At 37.6% G+C, this 22042-nt stretch overlaps 1 long non-coding RNA gene and 1 pseudogene across 2 annotated transcripts in view; one reads left to right on the top strand and one right to left on the bottom strand.

Moving 5' to 3' along the window:
• Positions 1-22042, top strand: part of LOC143661567 (uncharacterized) — a 100433-nt gene that overhangs the window by 23007 nt on the left and 55384 nt on the right. Inside the window, exons 1-2 of one of the 2 annotated variants that reach the window (XR_013164693.1) lie at positions 2394-2480; positions 10377-10611. This is a non-coding gene — a long non-coding RNA (uncharacterized LOC143661567). Of the gene's footprint in view, positions 1-2393; positions 2481-10376; positions 10612-22042 lie in introns of those variants that run through there. The other variant, XR_013164694.1, reaches the window with a different exon arrangement.
• LOC143661566 (large ribosomal subunit protein uL24 pseudogene) lies at positions 12176-12612 on the bottom strand (annotated as a pseudogene).

Raw genomic sequence — 22042 nt, forward strand, 5'->3', positions numbered from 1 at the left:
GGCATGAGATTTTGTAGGTTTGTCCAGAGTGATGTTCCGATAAATCCCAGAGTGATTTGAACAGTGACTAAAAAAGTATTTGTGGTCTGGCCACGGTGGCTCAGTAGGCAGAGTTCTCACCTGCCATGTTGGAGACCTGGGTTTGATTTCTGCTGCCTGCCCATGTTAAAAATAAAAAAAGAGTATTTGCAAAGTCCCCTTCAGGAAATGGTGAGAAAGGGGGAAAATGAAACTTCCCCATGTGGAGAATTCCTGATATTTTCACAAGCAGTGGGGACAACCAAAGCAATAGGCCAAGCCCTTAATCTTGGGGTTTGTTCATGTAAAACTTATACCAACAAAAGATAGGCAAAGCCTACTTAAAATTAAGCCTGAGAGTCACCCCCAGAGAACCTCTTTCGTTGCTCAGATGTGGCCTCTCTCTCTCTCTCAGCCAACACAGCAAGGAAATGCACCACCCTCCCCTTCTCTACATGGAACATGACTCCCAGGGGTGTAAACCTCCTTGGCAATGTGGGACAAAAATCCTAGAATGAGCTGGGACTCAGCATCAAGGGATTGAGGAAACCTTCTTGACTGAAAGGGGAAGGAGAGAAGACAAAATAAAGTGTCAGTGGCTGAGAAATTTCAAGCAGAGCCGAGAGGTTATCCTGGAGGTTATTCTTAGGCATTTTATAGATATCTCTTTTTTAGTTTAAGGTATATTGGAGAGGCTAGAGGGAAGTGCCTGAAACTGCAGAGCTGTGTTCCAGTAACCATGTTTTTTGAAGATAAATATATAATGATTTAGCTTTTGCAATGCGACTATGTGATTGTGAAAACCTCGTTTCGGATGTTCCTTTTATCTACGATATTGACAGATGAGTGAAAAGAATGGATTAAAAATAAATAATGGGGGATCAAATGTTAAAAAAATTTCAAGCAGTTAAAAAGTACATGACATAAAGCAAAAAATATTCCCTCTTACCACTCAGAAAATAACCATTGCTAACATTAGGTGAATATTATTCCAGAAATCGCCCTATGCCTGCACACAGATAAAAGATTAGACACACAGATAGAAGGAAGGATAGGTAGATAAATAAATAGCTATTAAAACTGGATAATATAGTTGCTGGTGGTTAATAAAAATATTATTAGAGTTTCATTTTAATTTAACAAAAGGAAACAAACTGAATGATATGGAATAGCTGAGCTCCAAATCTTTTGTCACTTTCTAGTATGTTTGAAAAACCAGAACTACGTATGCTTGGACTTGGTTCGGTCCTGCTCTCTAGTTCTTGGCATAAACTTACAGGAATTTCTTGATTGTATGTCCAAAAAATTAGTCTCGTTAATTTCTAATAGCTCCTCTTATTGCAATATGTGTGTTTTTGCCAGTAGCCTTTTATTCTTTCTGCAATAAGATAAAATTGAAAGAACGAAACAAAGGAGGGAATGAAGGAAAAGGAAGGAATAAAGGAAAAGGAAGGAAGGAAGGAAAATCTCCATTTCAGTGTCTGCATTCCAGTTTGTCATCTCAGTGGTACTCTTAAAGTGCCGTGTAACTTATAAGTGATGTCATGAGCATTTAACAGCATTTTGTTAAATAGGTCTGGCCTGCCTACTTCATCAGAGAATAGGTACAAAGGACCATTACAGATGGCCATGTCAGATTTATAGTGCCCTACCTCATCCATATCCTCCCTGCTAATGAAGCAGTTTGCACCAAAAGCCTAATCTCTCCATCTTTTTTATGCAGCCTGCTTTTAGCTATAAGACTTCTTTTTGTCTGCACAAATTTCTAATGAGATTATCTCTAGATCACCAGGACAAAACTCCAGAGCAGTGGTAACTAACAAAAAAAAGTGACCCATACAAGATGATCCAAAAATTTTGATGGAGTATTTATTGTAAACTCTGAGCAATGGTACAAACCATGACTGTGAGAAAAGAATGTTTTGGGTAACTCTATATGGGCCCTTTCATCAACGACACAAAGCCCAGTGTTATCAGTTGCATCTCTTCAGCTGGGCAGTAAAGAATCTAAGGATCCCCTAAGTTAAAATGAATTGAAAATGTAATAAGAAAGGTCAGCATGACCCACGGAAAGGGGAAGGAAGGAGACTAACATTTCTGGAACCTGTTTTTATGATCAGTAGGACATATACGTCCTTTTAATCCTCAAGCAACCTGTGGGGTTGCTAATGTTTTTATTTTCATGTTCAGATGAATAAAAAAGGCTTCAGAGGGGTAATGTTATAAATGATGGGCTGGACCTTGAATCCAGTTCTGCCCAAGTCTTGTGCCTATGCCCTTCCTCCTTCATTGTTCTCCCTTCCTGCAAGTTGTTCTCCCAACAGAATTTCAAGCTATAAATTAAGTGAAGCTCATAAGGTGTTGGTACTTGTGGCAGTGCCACAGCTCCTCGATTTGACCATTCCTCAGAGCCTGCGTGCCTCCCTTAGGCCAGCGGTGTCATCCCCAAGTCACGCCTCACAGTAAGTGCATTTGGTTTCTGCCTGTCCCTTGCCACCTGCTGCTGCCAGGGGACATGAAAGGACAGCTGCTGGAAAGACCGACTAATTCCTTCAAATACTTTATGACTTTATCTAAACTTTTGATCCTAAAGTGATTTATATTACAGTGTTTTTTATTTTTATGTCAAGACATCTAGAAATTAGGGAATAGCTTCTTAGTAAATTATTTTGTGGATATATGAATAATGCATATGAGATTTAATCTCAAATGATGAGCATTTGTAGGACATCTGCAGCATTAGGAGATGGAGTTCTATTTGAAAGGTCATGTGCATGGTTGAGCAACTTGATATCAAATGATCTTACTAGGGAGATTAGATCATACACCTTGTGATAAAAAAGCTCTGTCTCTCTTTTTTTAATCCATGAGCTGCCTGAAGGTAAAAACTGATGGGCTATGTGATATTTTTATATTTCTTGCAATTTTAATACCTTGGAAAATTAAGTAACACACTCATTCACTGCTTATACTTCTACTCTGGATTAAAAAAATCTTTTTTTAAATGCTTGGTTTAAAAATCACATAACTTAATGTAGGCAACAAAGGGTATTGCTGATTAAAGTATAATACACCACTTGATGGCAGGGACAACATCTGAACATTATGTTCTGAAAAAACATTGATTTCTCCAGTCCAGAGTCATCCTATGTTTGAGATGTATGAATGGCAAGGGGTGGGGGATGGTGGAGAGAGGGAGTTATTTCTCATTTTAGTTTAAAACTGGAGAAAGCAAGGAAGAGAAGAAGGCATCAGGTGAGGTCATAGTGTTCTCAGATGCACAACACACTTTCTCTTTAAGCAGAGCACCCTGTACCTCATAGGTGTGGGTTAACAAAATTCATCATTCTAATCAGCTCTATTTGAAAAGCTGCAGTGCAGCCCTCTCCTCTTCCTCCTTGGCCGCCTTTTATACTGGTGCTTTGTTAGGAATGGCACTTCATTCCTTTTTTCAGCTTCGGTAAATGAGATAAGTTAAAAACTCTCTGAGCAAAACCACCTTAATGTCGCTGCCATCAAAGCAACTGGAGACCTTTTCGTGGTCTCCAGACAATGTTCTCTGGTTGTTAAACTTTGAAATGAAGCAGATTAACCAGACCAAGGCACATGGAACTCAGACTTACCCTGGGAAGCTGTGAGCTTTTCTCATACATTGAAGTCAATCAGTAACTTGCAAATGCTTTAGAAAAAAATAAATGAAAGAAGCAAAGAAAGAAAGAAAAAAAAGCAGCCTCATCCTAAGGGGAAACTAATTTATAAACAGTATTTTTCTAATCACTGTCTTTCCATTTTTTTCCCCTTTGAGAAGTCTTCTGTCTGATTCTCCCCTTTTGGCTCCAAAGCTTGTACAACCCAGAGAAAACCTTCTGATTATACAAACCTTCCATGTGGTGAGATTTGAGGCCCCCCTCTCCTGTACCCATCCCCACCTCCTGCACAGTTTCACCATCTGTCTATAACACAGTCTGAAATTCTATCAAGCATATTCCTTCAGATTAAATAGTACTTGCTTACTTTTTAAAATCATAATCACTGCATTCCCATAAACCTAAAGATTTCTATTGCTCTGACCATTTTTAATCATTTCCAATGCTTCTACATCTATTTTTACTCACACAAACAACATGTGAATATATGTTTAGTTCCTGCTATGCATTTGATTGTTGTTGTTTAACATATGCATATACCAAAGCAAGGTATATATTTGTCATGTTATTTTTATTATTAATGTGCTCTGTTTTGAGAATTCATAAAGAATACGGGATCTGCTTTTATAAATAATTCTGCTTTAAATATTATTGTACCCATTGCCTTAATTCTGACTTTTTAGGATTATTTTCTTTAACCTTAATTTTTTCCAAAGTAGAAATCCTGAATCAAAGGATACTGGTATTTCATGTTTCTATTATGCTTAAAACCCCTCCACCAAAAGTATGTATCAACTTATGATGTCAACAACATGGGAGTACCAGTTTCTGTCTATGACTGGTAATTATCATTTTTTTAAACTTTTTTGATTTATAGTATAACATATATACAAAGCAAAGAAATAAAAAAGCAATAGTAAAGCCCTCTTCAAAAAATGGTTACAGGATTGATCCCAGAGTTTGTCAAGGGCTAACATACGATCCTCTCATATTTTTCCTTCTAGCTGCTCCAAAATATAGGAGGCTAGAGGGTTTAAATACTTTTTTATCATCACAATAAACTTTTTCTTCTTTCTTTTTTTGTGAACAATAACATATACACAAAAGAGCTATAAATTTCCAAGCACAGCACCACAATTAGTTGTAGAACATATTTCAGACTTTGACATGGGTTACAATTTCACAAGTATAGATTTTTACTTCTAGCTGCTCTAAAATACTGGAGACTAAACGAGATATCAATTTAATGATTCAGCATTCATATTCATTTGTTAAGTCCTATGTATAATTACACCATCACCTTTTATCTTTTCGTACCTCTCATTGGGGTTGTTTGGGCTATGGCAATTCTAAATTTTTGATATTGGAAGGGTCTGTCACTAATATGGGATACGGAGATAGAACTATCTGATATTCTGGAGATGCTGGGCTAGGTTTCAGGACATATCTGGACCAGGGACACATCTGGAGGTTATAGGGTTCTGGCAAGTTACTCTAGTGCCTGGAACCCTTGCAGAATCTTATAACTTGCCCTAGGTGTTCTTTAGGAAGGCTGGAGTGGTACTCGTGGGGGTTGGCAGGTTATGATAGGTAGCAAGGTCTACCTGAGGCTTGCATAAGAGCAACCTCCAGAGTAACCTCTCAACTCTATTTGAGCTCTCTCTGCCACTGATACTTCATTAATTACACTTATGTCCCCCCATTTGTTCAGAATGTAATTGTTGATCCCATGGTGCCAGGTCTGGATTCATCCCTGGGAGTCATCTCTCACACTGCCAGGGAGACTTTCACCCCTGGATTTCATGTCCCACGTAGTGGGAGGGCAATGATTTCACTTGCAGAGTTGGGCTTAGAGAAACTGAGGCCACATCTGAGTAACAACAGAGGTCCTCCAGAAGTAACTCTTAGGCATGCCTATAGGTAGTCTGAGCATCTCCGCTACCTACATAAGCTTCAAAAGAGCAAGCCTCATGATTGAGGGCACGGCCTATTGACTTGGGTGTCCCTAAGGTTTGACACAATATCAGGGGATTCCCTGATGGTAAGGTTTAATAGTTCCATAGTCTTTCTCCCCTCCCTCAGGGGACTTTGCCAATACTTCTTGATTATCTGGTTAATATACTCTAGGATGTTTCCAGGCATTACAATAATCTATACAGAATTAAAGGACCTCTTTCTCATTCTCTGCTCTCTGTGTTTCAGTTGTTCAAATAAGCTATACAGATAGATTGAATTAGATTATGCCCTACAGAAAATTTCAGTTCTAGATCAAATAAACCTTTCTTCCATTGATCTCAAAGAGTATGTGTGGTCCTAAAATATAGACACTGTCTTCCTTACCCCTATGTTCTGAATTATTTTAACCCAACCTGTTCAGCTTCATTCTTATCTCTAAATCTCAGGTTATATATATAAAACAGCCTCTCAAAATCCAGAAATAATAATCACCACTCCAGACTCAATGTGTCTGCTCTAAAAACTTACAATCTAGGCCCCTGTTTTCTTATACGCATTTTCTAAAGGTGACCATACCATTGTTGTTTTTTTGTGTCTGGCTTATTTTGTCTCACCAAATGCCCCACATGCTCATTCACATCATTGCATGCCTCACGACATTGTTCCTTTTCATAGCAGCACAGCCTTCGTTCATAAGTTTACAACTTGTTCACCAATCTACTCCTCCGTGAATGCATCCTTCAGCCACCTGCATTCATTGGGCATCATGTATAATGCCCAAAGGCCATAGTCCATCAACATTCTCAATTTTAGATAATTTCATTGTTTCCAAGAGACAGAAAACCAATTAACACACCCTCATTGTATAGGAAATCTAAACCTCCTCTTAACCCTTGTTCCTCACCCCATTATTTACCTTTGCCTTTGCTGTGGTGGTGCTGATGGTTTCCTTTTGAACATAGCCCATGGCATGCAATAGCAGTTTTCCCCCTGTGCCCTGGACTTAACTCTTTATACAAGAATCATATCTTTGAAGTAATTCTTACAAGAACTCATTCATATTTCTAGTGTGAGTCAGTGGGACATGTAGGTCTATACAACCCCTTTCAATTTCGTTCATCTTCAATGTGGTAATATTACTTCTAGACCCACTAGAGAATCATCCTCACTCCTATCTATTCCCTTACATTGGAGTTCAACCTCATTAGCTAATGGTTCACCCATCTGTAGCTTCTATGTGTCTCTAAGTCCCCTGTATTCTGTATTATAAGTCTCTGATTATACCTTTATGTTGGTCATAAAAGTGGAATCATACTCTGTGTATAAAAGGTGTTTCTTGATTCCACCATCTTATCTTTTTCGTTTTATTTGTCAGATCTATATATTCTTTTCCCTCTTTCTCTTTGTATTCTTTAAATTATCCTTAGTGGTACTCTTCAATTCTGTGCCCTCCTCCAGACCTCCCTCTCCTGTCTTTTTTTTTTTTTTTTCAGCTGGCAGAACTCCTTTTAGTATTTCTTGTAGGGCCAATCTCTTGTTGACAAATTCTTTCAGGACTTCTTTGTCTGAGAAAGCTTTAAACTCTCCCTCAGTTTTAAAGGACAATTTGGCTGGGTATAGAATTCTTGGCTGGAAGTCTTTCTCTTTCAGGATCTTGAAAATATCATATCATTGCCTTCTTGCCTCCAGGGTGCTAGTTGAGTAGTCTGAACTCAGTCTTATTTGATTTCTCTTGTATGTAGTAGATTGTTTTTCTCTTGCTGCTTTCAGGATTTTCTGCTTCTCTTCAACATTTGACAGACTGATTTGTATGTGCTTTGGGAAAGGTCTATTTAGATTTTTTCTGTTTGGAGTTCTTTGGGTTTCTTTGACTTGTATATTTATGTCCTTTATGAGGTTTGGGAAGTTTTCCCCCATTATATCCTCAACTGCTCTTCCTAGCCCTTTACTTCTCTCTTCTCATTCTGGGACACCAATGATTCTTATATTTGTGCGCTTTGTTTTGTCTATCATTTCCTTGAGTTCCCATTCAGTTTTTTCCATCTTTTTTGCCATTTGCTGTTTTGAGTCTTCAAAATCAATTATCTTGTCCTCTATATCATTTATTTCTTCTGTCTCTTCAAATCTGGTGTTTTGTGCCTGTAGTATGTTTTTTATTTGGTCAACAGAGTCTTTAATCTCTGATTTCTGCTATTTTTCTATTTATTCATTCGAATTTCTCTTTGTGCTCTTCTACTGTCTTCTTGCTCTCCTTTATGTCATTTACTATACCACTTATTTTATTAAGTAGAGTTGTATGAACATCTTTGATTAGTTGTTCCAATATCTGTGTCTCCTCTGGTGTTTTAATTTGGTCATTAAGCAGGGCTATGTCTGTCTGCACTGTGATATTCTTGTGATCTTCTGCTGTCTTCATTGCATGTAGATATCTTGATTGATTTACTTTGGGAGTTGATTTCTTTCAGTAGTCTGAGGCTTTGTGTTCGGGAGTTGATTTCTTTCAGTAGTCTGAGGCTTTGTGTTCGGGAGTTGATTTCTTTCAGTAGTCTGAGGCTTTGTGTTCGGGAGTTGATTTCTTTCAGTAGTCTGAGGCTTTGTGTTCGGGAGTTGATTTCTTTCAGTAGTCTGAGGCTTTGTGTTCGGGAGTTGATTTCTTTCACTAGTCTGAGGCTTTGTGTTCGGGAGTTGATTTCTTTCACTAGTCTGAGGCTTTGTGTTCGGGAGTTGATTTCTTTCAGTAGTCTGAGGCTTTGTGTTCGGGAGTTGATTTCTTTCACTAGTCTGAGGCTTTGTGTTCGGGAGTTGATTTCTTTCACTAGTCTGAGGCTTTGTGTTCGGGAGTTGATTTCTTTCACTAGTCTGAGGCTTTGTGTTCGGGAGTTGATTTCTTTCACTAGTCTGAGGCTTTGTGTTCGGGAGTTGATTTCTTTCAGTAGTCTGAGGCTTTGTGTTCGGGAGTTGATTTCTTTCAGTAGTCTGAGCCTTTGTGTTCGGGAGTTGATTTCTTTCAGTAGTCTGAGGCTTTGCGTTTGTGGAGTTGATTTCTTTCAGTAGTCTGAGCCTTTGTGTTTGGGAGTTGATTTCTTTCCGTAGTCTGAGCCTTTGTGTTCGGGAGTTGATTTCTTTCAGTAGTCTGAGGCTTTGTATTTGGGAGTTGATTTCTTTCAGTAGTCTAAGGCTTTGCGTTTGTGGAATGGTTGTATAGCAGGGAGCAGAGCACCGGGTGGAACAGTCAGTAAGGTGATTTGTTTCAGAGCAGGTATGGGCGCCGGTTGGGCATGTTACACTGATGCTTGTGAATGTGGGTGCCCAGCGGCCGGGGAGGATGTAGCCATGTGGATGCACTGGTCTGGGGTACGTTATCCTAGTGTGCACTGGTCTAAGGCACAGGGCCCTTTGTACACTTGAGTAGAGCTATGGCAGCAGGTCGGTGTTACACCTTTGTGGATTGGGGACAGATGTGACCTGGCTGTGCAGTTCAGCTCTTTCTCAGAGCTGGGAAGTGAGGCTGAGGGCTGTGCACATTCGCGGTTCTAGGAATGCTGAAAAGTGCAGTTCCCAGAGTTGAATGATGTGATTGGGGGCCCATGCGTATGCGTGGGCCTGGGAGTGCTGTAGAAGGATATGCTGAGCTCAGGGAGGGTGGGGTGAAGCTGTGCGACACGTACACTTCTGATGCCCCATGGCACCACACCTCGATGCCTCCACACCAGGCTTCAGCTTTCTCCCTCCCAGTTCCTTGGCCTCTGCAACCAGGGCTGCTGCATGTGATGCAGAAGGCTCTCCCAGGTCAGCCGCACTCCCAAATTGCTGCCTCAGTTGCCCTCCTGTTCCTTCTCTAACTTTTCCATGGGGCAGGGCTAATCTCAAGTTGCACTAGTCAGCCATCTTCTTGGAAGTCCTAGTTATCAGTTTTAAATTAAAAAAAAATGCATATGCACAAACACACAGTAATTATGGGTCTACTTGGAACTTGTTGATTTCATGATTACTTTTTCATTAGACAATGTAAATGATTTTTCAAGTGTTGTTCTATCATAGCCCTTGTATTTGGAAAGTCTAGTATCCGGATAGTGATCATTTACTCTGCTTTATGGCTAAGGCCATACAGAGCAAGGAGTGACAGAAAAGAGATTTGAATTTCGGTCAGTCTGACCTCAAGACACTTCACCATAAAGAGAGAGAGATTTGCTGGAGTCATGTAGTAGAGCTGGTGATAAATATGGGCATGTTCTTTGTATATTTTAGAAATTAAATGGTTTTAATATTGTATTATCTTCATTGTGAAATATACTGTAAAAACAAAAAAGTTGTATAAAATACTTTTAATCTAATGTATTTGAATAATAATTACAAAGTGAACTTGGGTTATGAAATAGAATATTGCTAATAAAACAGACTCTCCTCGGGGGCCTTGTGCTCTCTCCCAGGAGTAAACTGCTCTCCTATCTTTTGTGCTAATTTTTTCTTTCCTTTTCTTTGTGGTTTTATTCTTTATGTACACCTCCCTAAATTATATGTTGTTTGGGTTTTGCCTATTTTCAAACATCATGTACATGGAGTCATTCTATATGTGTTCTTTATGATTTGCTTCTTTCATTCAAAATTATGCTTATAGATTCATTTATGTTGCTACATTGGCTGTAGTTCATTTTTATTTCTACATTCGTTTTATTAGTTGTATTTGTTTTATATGCTGTGCAACAAATTACCACAAATAGTGGCTTAAAACAACATACATTTATTATCTCACAGTTTCCATGGGTCAGAAGTCCAGCCATGGCTTCACTGGGTCCTCTGCCCAGGATCTCTGAGGACTGCAGTCAAGGTATCAGCTGGACCGAATTCTCATCTGGAGGCCTGATTGGGGAAGGATCTGCGTCCAAGTTCATTCCAGTTGCTGGCAGAATTTTTAAGCCTTGTGGCTTAAAAACTCCCAGCACTTTGCTTCTTCAAGACCAGCAGGAGAGAGAGCCTGCTCTTTTATGAGGTAATGTCAAACTACTTTCCAAAGTTTTTGTGCCAACTTTTACTCCCACCAGCACAGCTGAGTTCCCTTTAATACAAATGTTCATCAACATATGGGATTGCCTATTTTCTAATTTTTGTCACTCTGATGGTTCTGAAATGATATCTCATTGCATTTGTATTTCCTTGTTAACTAATAAGTTTGAGCATGTTTTCATGTGGCTTATGGGCCATTTTAATTTCTTCTTTTGTGAAATGTCTGGTCATGTCTCTTCCCACATGTCTATTGCCATTTTCTTCCTAATTTGTGTAGTTCTTATATTCTAGACACCAGTTCTTGTTATTAATATGTGTTATAAATCCTACTTTGTGACTTATCTTTGTGTTCTCATTATGGTGTCTTTTGAGGACCAGAAGTTCTTAAATTTAAGGTAAATTTTTCCATATTTTCCTCAATGTCTTTTTGATTTTTGTGTAAGAAATCCTTCCATACTTTGTTGCCATGAAGATATTTTCTTTTTTTGGATGCAGATACTTTCTTATGTTATCTTTTAAAGCTTTACTTTTGCCTCTCAATTTTAGGTCTTCAATCCTCAATAAATTTATTTTGTTTATGGTATAGAGTAAAGAACAATATCATTTTTTATTACCCACTTTACCCAGTCCCATTTACTCTCCTGTGTCATCTGCAGTATCACTTCTGTCATGTATCACATGTCAGTGTCTATTTCTGAGCTTTGATTATGTTCCATTGATCTATTTTGTCTGTCTCAGCACCAATAATATATTACCTTAAGCACTATAGCTTTAAAATGTCTTGAAATCCGGTAGGGCAAGTCCCTCAAATTTATTCATCCTCTTCCAGAGAGTATTGGCAGTTTTTGGTTTTGTACTTCAATATGAATGTTAGAATTAAAAAAAAAATCTATTGGTGATTTGAAGGAAAGTGCATTGATTCTATAGATCAAATTGGGGACAATAGACATCTTTATAATATTTTCTAGTTCTATTTTTCTTAAAAAGACTTGCATATTTTTGTTAGATTAATTACTAGTTATTTCATATTATTTTAAAAGAATATGGGTGGGATATGTATATATCATATATTTATATAACAATATACTTGCTTTTGTTTATATAGTAAATACATAGATTATTTATAATGTATTTTATATTTTTATAAAATATGTAATTATATAATTATACAGATCATGAGTATATACACATATAAGTAAACATAGTTATATATTATAAAATATATAATATACAGAATATTTTATAAATTATAATACCATGATAGGGTTTAGTATAATATATATTATATATTAAAATTCTTTTTATTTATGTATATCTTACATATATTCTGTTTTAAAAAACCATTATACAGTATTTTTTGTATGTGAAATCAGGACAAGAATGGGTCCCCAGCCTCCTAATAGTATACGTCACCTGAACTTTCTTTTCCAAATCCAAAGACTGGAAAAGAAGTTGGATCTGCTAACTAGAGACTGTTCCAAAGGATCATACACGAGACAAAAGGTTCTTCATTTTAGCAGTATTTAATGGGAGCTGTACATAAAATTCTTTCATTCCTGCATCTTCTCAATTGTTTCTTCCTTATATTTGCCCTTTTCCTTTCCTACCTGGTAAGATTTGACCTTATGTTGGAGGATCTTTTTTGCGGTCTTTGTCCAGTTTTAGCCTAGTGTTAACCACCTTTCTGGGCTGCATGCCCACGTGGGCAGCGGTGCTGTCAGCCTTTGCACACTGCCCATTCAATGTAGCTGACATATTTCCTCCTGTAAACCTGGACCACTTTGCCAATTTGCTGACCTTTGCAGTGTCCTCGCACAACCTGAACTTCGTCATCTTTTTGGATAGGCATGGATCGAACATTGTATTTCTGTCTCAGCTCCTTGGAAGGAGGAGAAGACATAATCTTCCTGCAAATGTGGGAAGGTGCATTAAAATGCCTTTTATGGTTCTTGCTCAGATCAGAAGTCACAAAAGGATTGAACTTCATTTTGACAGCGACCACTTCGGTAATGGCTTCAAAAGAGAAAAGCCATATATTCTTTCTCTATATATAAAGATTTATTTCCTGTTTGCTGCTGCTATATAGAAATGTGATAAATTTTTTAATATGGAGTATACATCTAGCAACTTTTGTTAAATTTACATTCATTTAAAAATTTATTTGTGGCTTATTTTGGATTTTTTTTTTACATACACAACGTCATTTCAGATTAATGATAATTCCCCCACCCCTCAATCCTAATTCCTTGCTCTTGCTTTTCTTCATTGACTGATATGCCCAGCACAATCTTGAATAGAAGTATTGTCTTGTTTCCAAGCTTAGAGAATTTTCTTGGAAAAACTATATATGTAGTATCTCAAGAGTTTTGTTTTTCAATTAGAATGAGGAAGTTCCTTCTATTCCTTGTTAGCTGGGGGTTTTTATTATGAAGAAGTATTAAATTTTGTCAAATACTTTTTATGCATCTATTGATTATATACAATTTTCTCCTTTGAGCTATCAACGTGATGAATTATGTTAACTGACTTCCTAATACTACATCAATCTTGAATTATTAGGATAAACCTTTCTACCCATTGCTGGGTATAGTTTAGTAGTACTTCAGTTTCTTTTTCCTGGCACACACTTTGAAACTCATCTTTTATTTCTTTAAGCATAGTAAACATTTTAATTTTATAATTTGTGTTGAAAATATATGTGGACCTATTCCTGGTAACTCTTGTTTCTGCTGTCAATCACTCAAGGTACCTTTTTAAAACTTGTGTTTTCTGTTATTTTTTACTGTGAACTGTTCACTTTGCTTGGAGTTTTATTCCTCAGAGCTCTTTGAAGTCTGCAATGATGGTAAGACATTCCAGATTTAATTTGCATTTGTTTCTGACTAGTCATATAAGGGACACTGTTTTAAATTCTTAGCTTGAGGTTTTCTGTATCAAGCAATTCCGGTGCATTGTGCATTTGCCCTGTATGAGGGCCATTTTGTGATTCCCAACTCTTAGCAAGTCAACTTTTGTTTTTTACCTCCTCTTCTCAATGCAAATGGCCAGACTATTTATTTTCCTTGTAGACCCCAGAGACAGAACAAGGGTAGTTTATTTCTAGGTCATGCTTACATTGAGTGTATAAACCTTTGATGTCCCAGCTTTATTGGGGTGAGGGGAGGAACTCCTATTAAGTACTATCTTTAGAAAGTCCTGGCCTTTGTCTCTTGCTCTGTGGGCCCCATAAGCCCATGAGAACCAGTGCTCAGGTTCACACCATTTAGCCAGTGCACTCAGAAACACAGGTAGCTGAAGTACTGCACTTGTTTCTCTGGGTTGCCTCCTTCTCAGTCAGTCTGAGAATTCCTTACTATCGTTTACTAATGCTTTTAAGGTTTTTAAATATGTAACTAAATTTTTTTGTTGTTTTCTTTAAAAAGGACAAACCAGGTGCCTAGCCTGCCATAGTATGTGAAATGATAATATCAAATGTTTGATATTTCCCACCCCATTGTCTCCTTCTTATCTTAGTTTTGTTAATACTGTTTTTAAATATGTTCTTTTAATGTAAATATCCTTGGGAGGGACTAAACAATGAACTGTGAGTACAGTGGTAGGAAATAGTTTTTCAGATGTTTTCCTCTGAGACAATGGGAAGAGTATTTTTTTATAACAAAAAAGGTTAAAAAAGGAAAAATAATTTTGAAAAATGACGTCTGGGCACTAGGTGATTGGGAGACATAAGGAGGCATCAGAATGGATTAAAGATATGTTTGGGGAGAAAAAAAAAGAAAAGATAGAGTAGTAAAATAAATGTCTCTGATTTCAAAATTCTCTCCAAATTTAATTACACAACTTTAATGAGAAGAAACCTACAATGCAATTCCTAAGAAATTAAAAACTCTAAGACAGAGGGCAAGTTTATCTGAGCTCAAGGTTTTTTTGTTTTGTTTTTAACTTTTTATTATGGTAACATTGATTTATTTTCTCAGCTACTAAAGCAAATACCGTGCAATGGTTTGGCTTAATAACAGGAATTGATTGACTCACGGTTTCAGAGGCTAGAAGGCTTGTTTCCTCTCAGGGTCTGTATCTTCCAGCTGGCCGGCAATCTTTGATGTTCCTTGACTTTTCTGTCACATGGCAATGCACATGGCAGTGTCTTCTCCTCCTTTTCTGGGTTCCATTGACTTCCAGCTTCTAGTTGTTCCCTGTAGCTTCTCTCTTTCTGTGTCCACTTTTCTTTGCTTCTAAGGACTTTAGCCATACTGAATTAAGGCCCAGCCTCACTCAGCTTGGGCAGACCTTAACTAATAATATATTCAAAGGTCTATTTGCAAATGGTTTTACTTCCACAGTTAGAATCTGAATATGTCTTTTGTGCGGTACGTGATTCAATCCCCAACATAAATATAACTTAAAATTTCCCATTTTAACCAATTTCATGCATGTAATTCAGAGATATTAATTATATTCACAATGTTGTGTTACCATCAACACACCATCCATTAACAAAACTTTGTCATCACCTGTTCTAGTTTGCTAGCTGCTGGAATGCAATATACCAGAAATGGAACGGCTTCTAAAAAGGGGCATTTAATAAGTTGCTAGTTCACAGTTCTAAGGCTGAGAAAATGTCCCAATTAAAAGACGTCTATAGAAATGTCCAATCAAAGGCATCCAGGGAAAGATACCTTGGTTCAAGAAGGCTGATGAAGTTCAGAGTTTCTCTCTCAAGTGGAAAGGCACATGTTGAACGTGGTCAGGGTTTCTCTCTCATCTGGAAGGACATGTGGCAAACACGGCATCATCTGCAAGCTTCCTCTCCTGGCTTCCTGTTTCATGAAGCTCCCCAGGAGGCATTTTCCTTCTTCATCTCCAAAGGTCACTGGCTGGTAAACTGTGCTTCTCCTGGCTATGTCATTCTGCTCTGCTCTCTCCGAATCTCTCTCATTCTCCAAAATGTTTCCTCTTTTATAGGATCCCAGTAAATTAATTAAGACCCACCTGTTAATCCAGTTTAACAACCACTCTTGATTAAATCACATCTCCAGGGAGATGATCTAATTACAGTTTCAAACATACAATACTGAATAGGGATTAGAAGGAATGGCTGCCTTTACAAAAAGGGATTAGGATTAAAACATGACTTTTCTAGGGTACATACATCATTTCAAACCAGCACATCACCCTAAACAGAAATTCTGCACACATTAAAAAATAATTCTCCATTCTTTCTTCATACCCTGGCCCCTGGTAACCTGTAATCTCATTTCTGTCTCTATGAATTTGCTGATTCTAGATATTTCACATAAATGAAATCACACATTATTTGTCCTTTTGTGTTTAATTTAAGTCGCTCAACAGATACCTTCAAGTTCCAGCCATATTGTTGCATGTATCAGAATGTCATTCCTTTTTATGGCTGAATAATATTCCATTGCATGTATATGCCACATTTTGTTTATCCATTTATCAGCTAATGGACACTGGTACAATTTGAATAGAAATTATGAGTCTGGGCCTCCACACCTTGCTCCCAATCTTAGGGGAAAAGCATTCAATGTATAAAAATTAGGTGTGATGTTAGCTGAAGTTTTTTGTATATGCCTTTAATGAAATTGAGGAAATTCCTTCCTATTTCTAATTAGCTACCAGTTTTTCATAAATGAGTGATGAATTTTGACAAACTCATTTTGTGTACCCATTAAAATGATGTTATTTTCTTCTCCTTTATTCTGCTAATGGGGTTATAGTGATTGGTTTTTAGTGTTAAACCAACCTTGTATTCTTGGAATATATCCTTGGTTATATTGTATTATTCTTGTTATATTTTAATTCAATTCATATTTTTCAAGGATTTTTGTGTCTGTGTTCATGAGAGATATTGGTAGAAAATTTTCTTTTCTTTTCTTTCCTTTTTGGTAATGTCTTTGTCAGGCTTTATGTTAAGGTTCTCATGGCCTCAAAAACAAGTAGGAAAGCATTCCCTTCTTCTCTATTCTCTGTAAAAGTTTGTGTAGATTAGTGCTATTTCTCCTCGAATGCTTGATAGAGTTTGCCAGTGAAACCATGTGGCTCTAGAGTTTTCTTTTTGGAAAGTTTTTAAAACAATGACTTTAATTTCTTTAATGGCTATAGGACTAATCATATTTTCTATTTAGCCTTGTGTTTACTTTATTAAGTGGCATGGTTCAAGGAATTTATACCTTTTTCCAAGTTATAAGATATGTTGGCATAAAATTTTCATAAGTTATTTTATTATCCTTTTAATGTCTATAGGATTTGTAGAGATAACTTCTCTTTTATACCTGACATTGGTGACTTATGTTTTATTTTTTAAATCAGCCTTAGAGATGATCAATTTTGTTAATATTCTCAAATAATCAGCTTTCATTTTTAAAATTTTCTCTATTGTGTGCCTCTTTGGAAGTCTTTTCCAATTTTTTGGACTGAATACATTTTCTTTATGTCATGAATAAAGTGTATCAGTAACGTAAATTGCTGAGGTAAGACCTCACTTCTCCTGTCCCATTTCATGGAAGTAGGGTAGCCTTAGGCTGGATTCTCTGGAAGCATAATCTAAGACAGGTGCTTGGGTGCATGTGGTTTATTGAGGGAGTGCTTTGGGGGAAGATTTTTAAAGGGAGGAGGAAGAGCAGACTAGACAAGTGAAAAGAGCTGAGCAAGGACCTAGTCTTAGATAGTGGCTAGACTTGGCCTCATCCATAGGGGGAGGGCTCTGGAACAGCACCATGGAGCTATCAACTCTTGGGGCAAGAGGGCTGGGCTTCTATACTTGTCTCAGTCTGTCATGAGGTAGGTTGTATAGGGGTTGGGGGGGGTAGGGTAGGACATAACTTCCTAAATGAGTTGATTTCCATCAATTGCTGGGCATTCCCAGGAGAGGAGGACTTGCTATGAGCCTTTAACAGCCACCACTCAAAGGAGGTGGAGTATGGATATTTCAACCAAGTAAAAGGGATATGGGCAAGGTAGCACAGTGGCAACCTCAACTGTGCTAGTAAATACAATGCTAGGCAAACAGAATAGGATGTGCTGATGAGTAAAGTACTTTGAAGATTTAATCATATGCCTTTTAACCAACAAAATATTTAAAGAACTATTCCAATAATAATCCATGTACAGAGAAATAATGCCCTCATAGATACATAGGGCTTAAAGGTAGGTATAGAATACAAAATTGGTGTATTAGGTAAGATAGGCTGAGCACTTGTAAAAATCATATCCCAAAATACAGTGGCTCAGTGAAAGTTTATCTCCATCTCACATAACAAGGCAGGTTGATGTGAAAAACTAGAGTAAAGATATTAGAGAAGAAGGTCCTTCTCCACATAGTTATCCAGGAACCTGGGATGACAGTAGCTCTATCATCTTCAACATGTGACTTTCAAAATTCTCATGAGCATCGCCATCCAGCTGACTGCATGTATCAGTTATCTATTGATGTGTGGTTTTTGGAGCTATATACAATGAAAAAGAATGTTCTTAGACCTAATCCATTCCTGTGGTGGACTCGTTGTGAATAAGATCTCTTCAAGATGTTACTTCAGTTATATTGTGGCCAAATGCACCAGGTTAGGCTTTAATCTGGATTACTGGATTCCTTTATAAATAGAGGGAAAGTCAAGCAGAGAGAAAATAAAAAGCCAGAGGGAGCAGTCAGAAGCTGAACATCAAGGAAACCCAGAAGAAAAGGGAGAAGGAGAGGCTTCCATGTGCATTTGTGATGTGGCAGAAAAGCCAAGGACTAAGGATGGCTGACAACCAGACTCAGAAAACCACAGTTTCTGGGAAAAAGCATCATCTTGATGATGCTTTGATTTTGGGCTTCTCCTAGCCTCAAAACTGTGAGCCAATAAATTCCACTGTTTAAACCAAGACAACTAAAATAAAGGTATAACTGATTACCCCAGAAATTGTGGTTTAAAACAACAATAAATATTTATTGTTATATAGTTCCTGTGAGTCAGAGTTGGGAGCAGCTTAGCTGGCTGGTTTTGTCTTGAGGTATTTCCAGTCAGATGTCTTCATATGAAGGCTTAACTGGGGCTTGAAGACCTGTTTCCAATATGGTTCACTTAATTAGTGCTGGTTGCAGGATTTTCTCCTAGGGCTCTTTGAATGTCCTCATGAGGTGGAGGTTGGCTTCCCTTTAAGAGGGAAAAAGCTCCTATGTCTGTTATGACCTAGCCTTAAAAACCATACTCAATCATGAGAGTGGACTACATAGGGACAAAAATATCCATCTTGAAGGTATGTTACTACCCTGGAAGAGCATGTGTGGGAGATTGGAGTAAACTTACTCACAGAATCACATTGAATACCTGGAGAAGCTAGGAAATACAGTATAGCTGGCCAGTCATGTCTTTAATTATAGTGGAAGAAGGGTAAAAAGAAAAGTAGTTAGATGCACATCTGGCAGCCTCTGCTACAATTGGGAAAATGAATCAGGAAGAAAAAATATCAAAAACATGAGTAACTAAAATAAAAACAATTAAAGTTGTTATTATGAAGTGTTTTAGTTTGCTAAGGCTGCTGGAATGCAATACATCTGGTATGGACTGGCTTCTATAAAGGGGATCTATTTAGTTACAAATTTACTAATTTGGGCAGGCACATGGCAATGTCTGCTTCTCTCCCAGCTTCTGGGTTCAACGGCTTTCCCCCGGGCCATTCTTTTCTGCATCTCCCAAATTTGGGATCTGAGCCAGCTCTGAGCTCTGAGTTCCTTCTTTCTCTTCCAGCCTCTCCTTTTAAGCCTCACTCATTGCAGAAGGTGCTCTCCTTAGCCAACCGCAGATGTAATCAGCCATAGATGAAATTCACATGCTGATGATTTAAGTCCACAGCAACAGAACAATTGGGCACCATCACGTGGCCAAACTGACACCTGAACCTAATTATCACATGGTGAAAACTTACAACTGTGTGTATACAGGCCAACATAGTGTTCACATTTTTTTGTTCTGATTTCATGAAGTTGTTCTTGCCAATAGCATCTCCCAGGCAAAAACTTTGAAATTCCAATGGGTTGTTTAAGAAAATGCCAACATCTTGGCTTTAATGAATGCTTTCAATTTATTTTAAGTAATTGACATTTAAAACATAGTACAAAAACTACTAACATCCATTAGTGAAACCCAGGACACACCCAACAGGGAAAATATAATTTGCCTTGCACAGTTACTATCTAGAAAATCAGTCACTAAAGAGCAAAGTATCCTAACCCTTCCCTGAAAATCCCAGTCGGGGAAATTATTTCTATGCCCTGATTTAGGTAAAAAAATAAAACAGATAATTTTCATTGCATTTCCTGTAAAAATAGTAAAACCTCAGATAAAAGATTAAGTATTGAATCGAAATGATGTTTTTAATTAGCTTTGTTTAATGAGGAAAAGATAATCTTTTATTTGTAACATGAACCTCAAGTGGGGAAAATTTTTCTTCCTAATTTGTCCCAAACATTCTGTTTTGGCTTTGAGTTATAGTGTGCGTCAGTGAACTGGAATTCAGAATGCTATCGAGTTGTTCTAAACATTCAACAACAAAGAACTAGTTTTGCTCGTATTTCCACTGAGAATAGATTATATTCATTCTTTTTAAATAAATTTGCTTGACTACATTTGGTTGGAATGATAGGGGCAGAACTTTTTAAAACTCCTCTACTCTCTGAATTGTTGCATGCTGCCTTGTTCCTAAACAATTTAAGGAGGCTGTAACCTCGTTTTAGGGTCCATCCATCCTTCTCAATGTACTATATATAACATAAACAAGAGGCAACGTTCTTGTTGTCCATTCCATCATTTTCTGACACCTTGGTTTGTGAAAAAAAATAGTACAAAAGTACATTATGCATTTTCTATAGAATCGAATCATTTTGACTACTAAACAAGGAGCAGCTGCAGTGGAAGTGAAACACTCACAGACATAAAGTTGGGAATCTTAATATTGTCATTTAATATGTGTGAGATTTAGGCAAGTCATTTAGTCTCTTTGAGTGCTGGTTTCCTCACCTGAAATAGGAATACAAAAAAACCTCTTCTCAAAGGTTTGGTGTGGACTAAAGGAAGGAAAATATGTGAAAGCAAAAATTCACATGGCACACAAAGGTTTTGTGGTTTTTTTGGTCTTTTAATCCTCTTAAATTAATAATAGAATTTTTATAGATGGGGAAATTCAGACACAGATACCTTCCTAAGATCATTTATCTAAGAACATTTTCAAGTACCCTTATCACTTCGTTGTGCTGACCTCAAAGTCTCCTGCAGGGGGCAAATGCATCACTTAGTTGCAACAGAATGGGTATGAGACCCAGCTAATTTATACAGGTGTGGCTGGAGTAAGGGGCAATGCAGTGTGGATTATTTTTTGCCTCGTTAAGCACTTAGAGTCAAATGTTAGTCCCAGATTGGCATGTCTGTGTGTGTATATATATGTGTATATGGGTGTGTGTGTGTATAAAACAATTTTGGGTGAAAGGGAGAAGGGAAGACATTCTCGAATAATTTTATCAGGCTAGCTTTAGTTATCTTGTCTGAGTGTATGCAAAAGCCTGGCAGAATCTCTTGGAAAGAAGCAAAGAGTCGATTCTCTCGCCAATGGTTCTCAACATGTGGTGTCCACACTTTAGCATCTATAACACTTGGGAACTGATTATAAATGTGCATTATCAGATCCCTGCCCCTCCCAGACCTCCTGACAGAAACAGAAAAGCTGGGTGGGCAAATGGTGGCGATCCCATCAGCTGGGTCCCTGAGTCAGGACACAGAGTTAATTCCCCAGGCAACACATACTAAACTGTGTAGCGTAAGTGCAAAATAACCTGGGTTTTTTTGTTTGTTTGTTTGTTTGTTTGTTTTGTGAGGGCAGAACATGGCTTTATTATAGCAATATATCAAATATATAACTAAGTGTTCATAAGCACACTATCCATTATGGTGTTACTCAGTTCCCTAAATTTTGAAGGAATAGTTTATACAATTCTTGGAATTCACAGACTTTCTTACCTTATCATAACTTTAGCCTTTTCATACATCTTCAGTGAGTTAACCAAGCTCAAAGCTTCTTGTTACTAAAACAACCTGCAGTTATGTTTGCTCCCAGCAATATCCTTAAAAGGAAGGCATTTTAAAGTGAATAACAACCAATAGATACCCAACAGGCTTTTGACCTAATTTCTGTTTCCTTTCCAGTAAAAAGAATTCACCTGTCATTGGGGTTGGTTTTGACTGTGTCAGTCACCTTTTGCAGCTGGCCTACTCCTTGGCCTAAATAATCTCAATTCGTATCTTTGTATTCTACCCAAAAATGCTTTCACTGAAAGATAAAACTGGGCACAAATCTCCTTCTTCTCTGGTACAGAATCTCAGGCTGTCCAGAAAGTCACAGGATCCATTGGCACCCCAGGTTTT

Source organism: Tamandua tetradactyla, chromosome 17 (genome assembly GCF_023851605.1).
Source record: "Tamandua tetradactyla isolate mTamTet1 chromosome 17, mTamTet1.pri, whole genome shotgun sequence".
In the NCBI taxonomy this organism is placed as follows: domain Eukaryota; kingdom Metazoa; phylum Chordata; class Mammalia; order Pilosa; family Myrmecophagidae; genus Tamandua; species Tamandua tetradactyla.